General features: G+C 32.7%; 11 non-coding genes across 11 annotated transcripts; all 11 read left to right on the top strand.

Moving 5' to 3' along the window:
* Positions 1 to 583: 583 nt before the first annotated feature.
* Positions 584 to 657, top strand: TRNAT-AGU. Its single transcript has one exon. It is a non-coding gene; the product is annotated as a tRNA-Thr (tRNA).
* Positions 658 to 1,501: 844 nt separating this feature from the next.
* On the top strand, positions 1,502 to 1,575 carry TRNAT-AGU. The gene has a single exon. It is a non-coding gene; the product is annotated as a tRNA-Thr (tRNA).
* A 981-nt stretch (positions 1,576 to 2,556) lies between these two features.
* Positions 2,557 to 2,630, top strand: TRNAT-AGU. The gene has a single exon. It is a non-coding gene; the product is annotated as a tRNA-Thr (tRNA).
* A 1,933-nt stretch (positions 2,631 to 4,563) lies between these two features.
* Positions 4,564 to 4,637, top strand: TRNAT-AGU. The gene has a single exon. It is a non-coding gene; the product is annotated as a tRNA-Thr (tRNA).
* An 844-nt stretch (positions 4,638 to 5,481) lies between these two features.
* On the top strand, positions 5,482 to 5,555 carry TRNAT-AGU. The gene has a single exon. It is a non-coding gene; the product is annotated as a tRNA-Thr (tRNA).
* A 784-nt stretch (positions 5,556 to 6,339) lies between these two features.
* On the top strand, positions 6,340 to 6,413 carry TRNAT-AGU. The gene has a single exon. It is a non-coding gene; the product is annotated as a tRNA-Thr (tRNA).
* A 985-nt stretch (positions 6,414 to 7,398) lies between these two features.
* On the top strand, positions 7,399 to 7,472 carry TRNAT-AGU. Its single transcript has one exon. It is a non-coding gene; the product is annotated as a tRNA-Thr (tRNA).
* Positions 7,473 to 8,460: 988 nt separating this feature from the next.
* TRNAT-AGU lies at positions 8,461 to 8,534 on the top strand. The gene has a single exon. It is a non-coding gene; the product is annotated as a tRNA-Thr (tRNA).
* Positions 8,535 to 9,542: 1,008 nt separating this feature from the next.
* On the top strand, positions 9,543 to 9,616 carry TRNAT-AGU. The gene has a single exon. It is a non-coding gene; the product is annotated as a tRNA-Thr (tRNA).
* Positions 9,617 to 10,597: 981 nt separating this feature from the next.
* Positions 10,598 to 10,671, top strand: TRNAT-AGU. The gene has a single exon. It is a non-coding gene; the product is annotated as a tRNA-Thr (tRNA).
* Positions 10,672 to 11,656: 985 nt separating this feature from the next.
* TRNAT-AGU lies at positions 11,657 to 11,730 on the top strand. The gene has a single exon. It is a non-coding gene; the product is annotated as a tRNA-Thr (tRNA).
* Positions 11,731 to 12,033: the final 303 nt, after the last annotated feature.

Genomic DNA, 12,033 nt, shown 5'->3' with positions numbered 1-12,033 from the left:
GGGAAAATCCACTAACACTAAATTAAATGTTGCAAAAATTTGAATTGTAAATAACATGTGTCAACCCTTAATAACTAAATGATGCACATTCGTGGAAGAATCTAAAGAGATAGAGTCAGGGTTAAAGTTCTCTGATGTTAATCCCCATCGTCGTACGCAAGATAACCGCTGTGGTGTCGCTAAACTACTCTAATTTTATTGGCATGTCTGTGATGTGTTTTCCAACGGCCAAGAATTCTGAACGGAAAGATGTTTTACATGGCCTGTGGCGATGTTTACCAATCGTTGTTTGTTGTCCTCGTCGTCAAGATCGCCTAGCGTAAGGATGGCATTCATCTTCACAATGTTCTTTTGTTCCATTCAACCATCCACGTGTGGGAAGAAACCCTAGATTATCGTTGAAAAGCATGTGAGGGGGACAAGACTTGCGAAAGAGAGCGAGAGAAAAAATTCCAATAGTCTCGACTTATATTACCATTTTAACAAATCTAATCAGCTTAAAATGGAGTAATAAGGAAATTAAACTTTTAACAAAAGGCAAAATGATAAAAACAAAGACAATATCAATAATAAAAAATGTCAAGCTCTTGTAGCTCAGTTGGTTAGAGCACCCGTTTAGTAAGTGGGAGGTCTTGAGTTCAACTCTCAACAAGAGCAGATCTTAATTCCAAATTTAAAACGATACTACCAATCTATAATAATCACAAAAAATAATAAAGATATCGGAGAATGAATACTTCATTTTATGTTTTATATCATAGACAACTTAATCTTGGTAAAATTAAGTCCAAGTTCAAAATAATTTTAATTTTTTTAGTTTGACTTTAGAGTTTAAATATTTGGTATAAAAGTTATTTAAAAATTTAAGAACGAAAAGAATTTCAAAAAAAAAATAATTGTTGCCTTTGGATTATTTTAAAAATTACTAATTGAATTTATCCAAAAAATAAAATAAAAAATTAGTTCGAAATGGCGGTTCAAAATGGAAATCCCCGGTCCCGATTTGCCATTTTCCGAAAATGTTAACCGTCAGTTCATAATCAGAACCGCACCTTGGGCACATCCACAAACACTAAATTAAATGTTTCAAAAATTTGAATTGTAATTAACATGTGTCAACCTTTAATAACTAAATGATGCACATTCGAGGAAGAATCTAAAGAGATAGAGTCAGGGTTAAAGTTCTCTGATGTTTACCAATCGTTGTTTGTTGTCCTCGTCGTCAAGATCGCCTAGCGTAAGGATCGCATTCATCTTCACAATGTTCTTTGGTTCCATTCAACCATCCATGTGTGGGAAGAAACCCTAGATTATCGTTGAAAAGCATGTGAGGGGGACAAGACTCGCGAAAGAGAGCGAGAGAAAAAATTCCAATAGTCTCGACTGATATTCCCATTTTAACAAATCTAATCAGCTTAAAATGGAGTAATAAGGATATTAAAGTTTTAACAAAAGGCAAAATGATAAAAACAATGACAATATCAATAATAAAAAATGTCTAGCTCTTGTAGCTCAGTTGGTTCGAGCACTCGTTTAGTAAGCGGGAGGTCTTAAGTTCAACTCTCAACAAGAGCAGATCTCGATTCCAAATTTAAAACGATACTACCAATCTACAATAATCACAAAAAATAATAAAGATATAGGAGAATGAATACTTCATTTTATGTTTTATATCATTGACAACATAATCTTGGTAAAATTAAGTCGAAGTTCAAAATAATTTTTATTTTTTTAGTTTGACTTTAGAGTTTAAATATTTGGTATAACAGTTGTTTAAAAATTTAAGAATGAAAAGAATTTCAAAAAAAAATTAATTTTTGCCTTTGGATTATTTTAAAAATTAATAATTGAATTTATCCAAAAAATAAAATAAAAAATTAGTTCAAAATGTCATTTCAAACTGGAAATCCCCGGTCCCGATTTGCCATTTTCCGAACATGTGAACCGTCAGTTCATAATCAGTACCGCACCTTGGGAAAATCCACTAACACTAAATTAATTGTTGCAAAAATTTGAATTGTAAATAACATGCGTCAACCCTTATTAACTAAATGATGCACATTCGTGGAAGAGTCTAAAGAGATAGAGTCAGGTTTAAAGTTCTCTGATGTTAATCCCCATCTTCGTACGCAAGATAACCGCTATGGTGTCGCTAAACAACTCTAATTTTATTGGCATGTCTGTGATGTGTTTTCCAACGGCCAAGAATTCTGAACGGAAAGATGTTTTACATGGCCTGTGGCGATGTTTACCAATCGTTGTTTGTTGTCCTCGTCGTCAAGATCGCCGAGTGTAAGGATGGCATTCATCTTCACAGTGTTCTTTGGTTCCATTCAACCATCCACGTGTGGGAAGAAACCCTAGATTATCGTTGAAAAGCATGTGAGGGGGACAAGACTTGCGAAAGAGAGCGAGAGAAAAAATTCCAATAGTCTCGACTAATATTACCATTTTAACAAATCTAATCAGCTTGAAATGGAGTAATAAGGAAATTAAAGTTTTATCAAAAGGCAAAATGATAAAAACAATGACAATATCATTAATAAAAAATGTCAAGCTCTTGTAGCTCAGTTGGTTAGAGCACCCGTTTAGTAAGCGGGAGGTCTTGAGTTCAACTCTCAACAAGAGCAGATCTTAATTCCAAATTTAAAACGATACTACCAATTTACAATAATCACAAAAAATAATAAAGATATCGGAGAATGAATACTTCATTTTATGTTTTATATCATAGACAACTTAATCTTGGTAAAATTAAGTCCAAGTTCAAAATAATTTTAATTTTTTTAGTTTGACTTTAGAGTTTAAATATTTGTTATAAAAGTTGTTTAAGAATTTAAGAACGAAAAGAATTTCAAAAAAAAATTAATTGTTGCCTTTGGATTATTTTAAAAATTACTAATTGAATTTATCCAAAAAATAAAATAAAAAATTAGTTCGAAATGGCGGTTCAAAATGGAAATCCCCGGTCCCGATTTGCCATTTTCCGAAAATGTGAACCGTTAGTTCATAATCAGAACCGCACCTTGGGCACATCCACTAACACTAAATTAAATGTTTCAAAAATTTGAATTGTAAATAACATGTGTCAACCCTTAATAACTAAATGATGCACATTCGTGGAAGAATCTAAAGAGATAGAGTCAGGGTTAAAGTTCTCTGATGTTTACCAATCGTTGTTTGTTGTCCTCGTCGTCAAGATCGCCTAGCGTATGGATGGCATTCATCTTCACAATGTTCTTTGGTTCCATTCAACCTTCCACGTGTGGGAAGAAACGCTAGATTATCGTTGAAAAGCATGTGAGGGGGACAAGACTCGCGAAAGAGAGCGAGAGAAAAAATTCCAATAGTCTCGACTGATATTCCCATTTTAACAAATCTAATCACCTTAAAATGGAGTAATAAGGATATTAAAGTTTTAACAAAAGGCAAAATGATAACAACAATGACAATATCAATAATAAAAAATGTCTAGCTCTTGTAGCTCAGTTGGTTCGAGCACCCGTTTAGTTAGCGGGAGGTCTTAAGTTCAACTCTCAACAAGAGCAGATCTTGATTCCAAATTTAAAACGATACTACCAATCTACAATAATCATAAAAAAAATAATAAAGACATAGGAGAATGAATACTTCATTTTACGTTTAATATCATTGACAACTTAATCTTGGTAAAATTAAGTCCAAGTTCAAAATAATTTTAATTTGTTTTAGTTTGACTTTAGAGTTTAAATATTTGGTATAACAGTTGTTTAAAAATTTAAGAACGAAAAGAATTTCAAAAAAAAATTAATTTTTGCCTTTGGATTATTTTAAAAATTAATAATTTTTTTTTTTTGAAAGTTAAAAATTAATAATTGAATTTATCCAAAAAATAAAATAATAAATTAGTTCAAAATGGCATTTCAAACTGCAAATCCCCGGTCACGATTTGCCATTTTCCGAACATGTGAACCGTCAGTTCATAATCAGAACCGCACCTTGGGAAAATCCACTAACACTAAATTAAATGTTGCAAAAATTTGAATTGTAAATAACATGCGTCAACCCTTAATAACTAAATGATGCACAATCGTGGAAGAATCTAAAGAGATAGAGTCAGGGTTAAAGTTCTCTGATGTTAATCCCCATCTTCGTACGCAAGATAACCGCTATGGTGTCGCTAAACAACTCTAATTTTATTCGCATGTTTGTGATGTGTTTTCCAACGGCCAAGAATTCTGAACGGAAAGATGTTTTACATGGCCTGTGGCGATGTTTACCAATCGTTGTTTGTTGTCCTCGTCGTCAAGATCGCCTAGCGTAAGGATGGCATTCATCTTCACAGTGTTCTTTGGTTCCATTCAACCATCCACAGGTGGGAAGAAACCCTAGATTATCGTTGAAAAGCATGTGAGGGGGACAAGACTCGCGAAAGTGAGCGAGAGAAAAAATTCCAATAGTCTCGACTGATATTCCCATTTTAACAAAGCTAATCAGCTTAAAATGGAGTAATAAGGAAATTAAAGTTTTAACAAAAGGCAAAATGATAAAAACAATGACAATATCAATAATAAAAAATGTCAAGCTCTTGTAGCTCAGTTGGTTAGAGCACCTGTTTAGTAAGCGGGAGGTCTTGAGTTCAACTCTCAACAAGAGCAGATCTTAATTCCAAATTTAAAACGATACTACCAATCTACAATAATAACAAAAGATAATAAAGATATCGGAGAATGAATACTTCATTTTATGTTTTATATCATAGACAACTTAATCTTGGTAAAATTAAGTCCAAGTTCAAAATAATTTTAATTTTTTTAGTTTGACTTTAGAGTTTAAATATTTGGTATAAAAGTTGTTTAAAAATTTAAGAACGAAAAGAATTTCAAAAAAAAATTAATTGTTGCCTTTGGATTATTATAAAAATTACTAATTGAATTTATCCAAAATATAAAATAAAAAATTAGTTCGAAATGGCGGTTCAAACTGGAAATCCCCGGTCCCGATTTGCCATTTTCCGAAAATGTGAACCGTCAGTTCATAATCAGAACCGCACCTTGGGCACATCTACTAACACTAAATTAAATGTTTCAAAAATTTGAATTGTAAATAACATGCGTCAACCCTTAATAACTAAATGATGCACATTCGTGGAAGAATCTAAAGAGATAGAGTCAGGGTTAAAGTTCTCTGATGTTTACCAATCGTTGTTTGTTGTCCTCGTCGTCAAGATCGCCTAGCGTATGGATGGCATTCATCTTCACAATGTTCTTTGGTTCCATTCAACCTTCCACGTGTGGGAAGAAACCCTAGATTATCGTTGAAAAGCATGTGAGGGGGACAAGACTCGCGAAAGAGAGGGAGAGAAAAAATTCCAATAGTCTCGACTGATATTCCCATTTTAACAAATCTAATCACCTTAAAATGGAGTAATAAGGATATTAAAGTTTTAACAAAAGGCAAAATGATAACAACAATGACAATATCAATAATAAAAAATGTTTAGCTCTTGTAGCTCAGTTGGTTAGAGCACCCGTTTAGTAAGCGGGAGGTCTTGAGTTCAACTCTCAACAAGAGCAGATCTCGATTCCATATTTAAAACGATACTACTAATCTACAATAATCATAAAAAAAAATAATAAAGATATAGGAGAATGAATACTTCATTTTATGTTTTATATCATAGACAATTTAATCTTGGTAAAATTAAGTCCAAGTTCAAAATAATTTTAATTTTTTTAGTTTGACTTTAGAGTTTTAATATTTGGTATAACAGTTGTTTAAAAATTTATGAACGAAAAGAATTTCAAAAAAAAAATTAATTTTCTTAATAACATGCGTCAACCCTTAATAACTAAATGATGCACATTCGTGGAAGAATCTAAAGAGATAGAGTCAGGGTTAAAGTTCTCTAATGTTAATCCCCATCGTCGTACGCAAGATAACCGCTATGGTGTCGCTAAACTACTCTAATTTTATTGGCATGTCAGTGATGTGTTTTCCAACGGCCAAGAATTCTGAACGGAAAGATGTTTTACATAGCCTGTGGCGATGTTTACCAATCGTTGTTTGTTGTCCTCGTCGTCAAGATCGCCTACCGTAAGGATGGCATTCATCTTCACAATGTTCTTTGGTTCCATTCAACCATCCACGTGTGGGAAGAAACCCTAGATTATCTTTTAAAAGCATGTGAGGGGAACAAGACTCGCGAAAGAGAGCGAGAGAAAAAATTCCAATAGTCTCGACTTATATTCCCATTTTAACAAATCTAATCAGCTTAAAATGGAGTAATAAGGATATTAAAGTTTTAGCAAAAGGCAAAATGATAAAAACAATGACAATATCAATAATAAAAAATGTCTAGTTCTTGTAGCTCAGTTGGTTAGAGCACCCGTTTAGTAAGCGGGAGGTCTTGAGTTCAACTCTCAACAAGAGCAGATCTCGATTCCAAATTTAAAACGATACTACCAATCTACAATAATCATAAAAAAAATAATAAAGACATAGGAGAATGAATACTTCATTTTACGTTTAATATCATAGACAACTTAATCTTGGTAAAATTAAGTCCAAGTTCAAAATAATTTTAATTTGTTTTAGTTTGACTTTAGAGTTTAAATATTTGGTATAACAGTTGTTTAAAAATTTAAGAACGAAAAGAATTTCAAAAAAAAAAAATAATTGTTGCCTTTGGATTATTTTAAAAATTAATAATTGAGTTTATCCAAAAAATAAAATACAAAATTAGTTCGAAATGGAATTTCAAACTGGAAATCCCCGGTCACGATTTGCCATTTTCCGAAGATGTGAACCGTCAGTTCATAATCAGAACCGCACCTTGGGCACATCCACTAACACTAAATTAAATGTTGCAAAAATTTGAATTGTAAATAACATGCGTCAACCCTAATAACTAAATGATGCACATTCGTGGAAGAATCTAAAGAGATAGAATCAGGTTTAAAGTTCTCTGATGTTAATCCCCATCGCCGTACGCAAGATAACCGCTATGGTGTCGCTAAACAACTCTAATTTTATTGGCATGTCTGTGATGTGTTTTCCAACGGCCAAGAATTCTGAACGGAAAGATGTTTTACATGGCCTGTGGCGAAGTTTACCAATCGTTGTTTGTTGTCCTCGTCGTCAAGATCGCCTAGCGTAAGGATGGCATTCATCTTCACAATGTTCCTTGGTTCCATTCAACCTTCCACGTGTGGGAAGAAACCCTAGATTATCTTTGAAAAGCATGTGAGGGGGACAAGACTCGCGAAAGAGAGCGAGAGAAAAAATTCCAATAGTCTCGACTGATATTCCCATTTTATATAATCCAATCAGCTTAAAATGGAGTAATAAGGATATTAAAGTTTTAACAAAAGGCAAAATGATAAAAACAATGACAATATCAATAATAAAAAATGTCTAGCTCTTGTAGCTCAGTTGGTTAGAGCACCCGTTTAGTAAGCGGGAGGTCTTGAGTTCAACTCTCAATAAGAGCAGATCTCGATTCCAAATTTAAAACGATACTACCAATCTACAATAATCATAAAAAAATAATAATAAAGACATAGGAGAATGAATACTTCATTTTACGTTTTATATCATAGACAACTTAATCTTGGTAAAATTAAGTCCAAGTTCAAAATAATTTTAATTTATTTTAGTTTGACATTAGAGTTTAAATATTTGGTATAACAGTTGTTTAAAAATTTAAGAACGAAAATAATTTCAAAAAAAATAATATTTTTTGCCTTTGGATTATTTTAAAAATTAATAATTGAATTTATCCAAAAAATAAAATAAAAAATTAGTTCGAAATGGCATTTCAAACTGGAAATCCCCGGTCAAGATTTGCCATTTTCCGAAGATGTGAACCGTCAGTTCATAATCAGAACCGCACCTTGGGCACATCCACTAACACTAAATTAAATGTTGCAAAAATTTGAATTGTAAATAACATGCGTCAACCCTTTAATAACTAAATGATGCACATTCGTGGAAGAATCTAAAGAGATAGAGTCAGGGTTAAAGTTCTCTGATGTTAATCCCCATCGTCGTACGCAAGATAACCGCTATGGTGTCGCTAAACTACTCTAATTTTATTGGCATGTCAGTGATGTGTTTTCCAACGGCCAAGAATTCTGAACGGAAAGATGTTTTACATGGCCTGTGGCGATGTTTACCAATCGTTGTTTGTTGTCCTCGTCGTCAAGATCGCCTACCGTAAGGATGGCATTCATCTTCACAATGTTCTTTGGTTCCATTCAACCTTCCACGTGTGGGAAGAAACCCTAGATTATCTTTGAAAAGCATGTGAGGGGGACAAGACTCGCGAAAGAGAGCGAGAGAAAAAATTCCAATAGTCTCGACTGATATTCCCATTTTATATAATCCAATCAGCTTAAAATGGAGTAATAAGGATATTAAAGTTTTAACAAAAGGCAAAATGATAAAAACAATGACAATATCAATAATAAAAGATGTCTAGCTCTTGTAGCTCAGTTGGTTAGAGCACCCGTTTAGTAAGCGGGAGGTCTTGAGTTCAACTCTCAATAAGAGCAGATCTCGATTCCAAATTTAAAACGATACTACCAATCTACAATAATCATAAAAAAATAATAATAAAGACATAGGAGAATGAATACTTCATTTTACGTTTTATATCATAAAAAACTTAATCTTGGTAAAATTAAGTCCAAGTTCAAAATAATTTTAATTTGTTTTAGTTTGACATTAGAGTTTAAATATTTGGTATAACAGTTGTTTAAAAATTTAAGAACGAAAAGAATTTCAAAAAAAAAAATAATTTTTGCCTTTGGATTATTTTAAAAATTAATAATTGAATTTATCCAAAAAATAATTGAATTTATCCAAAAAATAAAATAAAAAATTAGTTCGAAATGGCATTTCAAACTGGAAATCCCCGGTCACGATTTGCCATTTTCCGAAGATGTGAACCGTCAGTTCATAATCAGAACCGCACCTTGGGAAAATCCACTAACACTAAATTAAATGTTGCAAAAATTTGAATTGTAAATAACATGCGTCAACCCTTAATAACTAAATGATGCACATTCGTGGAAGAATCTAAAGAGATAGAGTCAGGGTTAAAGTTCTCTGATGTTAATCCCCATCTTCGTACGCAAGATAACCGCTATGGTGTCGCTAAACAACTCTAATTTTATTGGCATGTCTGTGATGTGTTTTCCAACGGCCAAGAATTCTGAACGGAAAGATGTTTTACATGGCCTGTGGCGATGTTTACCAATCGTTGTTTGTTGTCCTCGTCGTCAAGATCGCCTAGCGTAAGGATGGCATTCATCTTCACAGTGTTCTTTGGTTCCATTCAACCATCCACGTGTGGGAAGAAACCCTAGATTATCGTTGAAAAGCATGTGAGGGGGACAAGACTCGCGAAAGTGAGCGAGAGAAAAAATTCCAATAGTCTCGACTGATATTCCCATTTTAACAAAGCTAATCAGCTTAAAATGGAGTAATAAGGAAATTAAAGTTTTAACAAAAGGCAAAATGATAAAAACAATGACAATATCAATAATAAAAAATGTCAAGCTCTTGTAGCTCAGTTGGTTAGAGCACCCGTTTAGTAAGCGGGAGGTCTTGAGTTCAACTCTCAACAATAGCAGATCTTAATTCCATATTTAAAACAATACTACCAATCTACAATAATCACAAAACATAATAAAGATATCGGAGAATGAATACTTCATTTTATGTTTTATATCATAGATCCCTTAATCTTGGTAAAATTAAGTCCAAGTTCAAAATAATTTTAATTTTTTTAGTTTGACTTTAGAGTTTAAATATTTGGTATAAAAGTTGTTTAAAAATTTAAGAACGAAAAGAATTTCAAAAAAAAATTTATTGTTGCCTTTGGATTATTTTAAAAATTACTAATTGAATTTATCCAAAAAATAAAATACAAAATTAGTTCGAAATGGAATTTCAAACTGGAAATCCCCGGTCACGATTTGCCATTTTCCGAAGATGTGAACCGTCAGTTCATAATCAGAACCGCACCTTGGGCACATCCACTAACACTAAATTAAATGTTGCAAAAATTTGAATTGTAAATAACATGCGTCAACCCTTAATAACTAAATGATGCACATTCGTGGAAGAATCTAAAGAGATAGAGTCAGGTTTAAAGTTCTCTGATGTTAATCCCCATCGCCGTACGCAAGATAACCGCTATGGTGTCGCTAAACAACTCTAATTTTATTGGCATGTCTGTGATGTGTTTTCCAACGGCCAAGAATTCTGAACGGAAAGATGTTTTACATGGCCTGTGGCGATGTTTACCAATCGTTGTTTGTTGTCCTCGTCGTCAAGATCGCCTAGCGTAAGGACGGCATTCATCTTCACAATGTTCTTTGGATCCATTCAACCTTCCACGTGTGGGAAGAAACCCTAGATTATCTTTGAAAAGCATGTGAGGGGGACAAGACTCGCGAAAGAGAGCGAGAGAAAAAATTCCAATAGTCTCGACTGATATTCCCATTTTATATAATCCAATCAGCTTAAAATGGAGTAATAAGGATATTAAAGTTTTAACAAAAGGCAAAATGATAAAAACAATGACAACATCAATAATAAAAAATGTCTAGCTCTTGTAGCTCAGTTGGTTAGAGCACCCGTTTAGTAAGCGGGAGGTCTTGAGTTCAACTCTCAATAGGAGCAGATCTCAATTCCAAATTTAAAACGATATTACCAATCTACAATAATCATAAAAAAAAATAATAAAGACATAGGAAAATGAATACTTCATTTTAAATTTAATATCATAGACAACTTAATCTTGGTAAAATTAAGTCCAAGTTCAAAATAATTTTAATTTGTTTTAGTTTGACTTTAGAGTTTAAATATTTGGTATAACAGTTGTTTAAAAATTTAAGAACGAAAAGAATTTCAAAAAAAAAATAATTGTTGCCTTTGGATTATTTTAAAAATTAATAATTGAATTTATCCAAAAAATAAAATAAAAAATTAGTTCGAAATGGCATTTCAAACTGGAAATCCCCGGTCACGATTTGCCATTTTCCGAAGATGTGAACCGTCAGTTCATAATCAGAACCGCACCTTGGGTACATCCACTAACACTAAATTAAATGTTGCAAAAATTTGAATTGTAAATAACATGATTCAACCCTTAATAACTAAATGATGCACATTCGTGGAAGAATCTAAAGAGATAGAGTCAGGGTTAAAGTTCTCTGATGTTAATCCCCATCGTCGTACGCAAGATAACCGCTATGGTGTCGCTAAACTACTCTAATTTTATTGGCATGTCAGTGATGTGTTTTCAAACGGCCAAGAATTCTGAACGGAAAGATGTTTTACATGGCCTGTGGCGATGTTTACCAATCGTTGTTTGTTGTCCTCGTCGTCAAGATCGCCTACCGTAAGGATGGCATTCATCTTCACAATGTTCTTTGGTTCCATTCAACCATCCACGTGTGGGAAGAAACCATAGATTATCTTTTAAAAGCATGTGAGGGGGACAAGACTCGCGAAAGAGAGCGAGAGAAAAAATTCCAATAGTCTCGACTAATATTCCCATTTTAACAAATCTAATCAGCTTAAAATGGAGTATTAAGGATATTAAAGTTTTAACAAAATGCAAAATGATAAAAACAATGACAATATCAATAATAAAAAATGTCTACCTCTTGTAGCTCAGTTGGTTAGAGCACCCGTTTAGTAAGCAGGAGGTCTTGAGTTCAACTCTCAACAAGAGCAGATCTCGATTCCAAATTTAAAACGATACTACCAATCTACAATAATCATAAAAAAAATAATAAAGACATAGGAGAATGAATACTTCATTTTACGTTTAATATCATAGACAACTTAATCTTGGTAAAATTAAGTCCAAGTTCAAAATAATTTTAATTTGTTTTAGTTTGACTTTAGAGTTTAAATATTTGGTATAACAGTTGTTTAAAAATTTAAGAACGAAAAGAATTTCAAAAAAAAAATAATTTTTGCCTTTGGATTAGTTTAAAAATAAATAATTGAATTTATCCAAAAAATAAAATAAAA

Source organism: Ipomoea nil, unplaced genomic scaffold, assembly GCF_001879475.1.
Source record: "Ipomoea nil cultivar Tokyo-kokei standard unplaced genomic scaffold, Asagao_1.1 scaffold2191, whole genome shotgun sequence".
Classification (NCBI taxonomy): domain Eukaryota; kingdom Viridiplantae; phylum Streptophyta; class Magnoliopsida; order Solanales; family Convolvulaceae; genus Ipomoea; species Ipomoea nil.
This window is presented reverse-complemented; position numbering and strand designations above follow the sequence as displayed.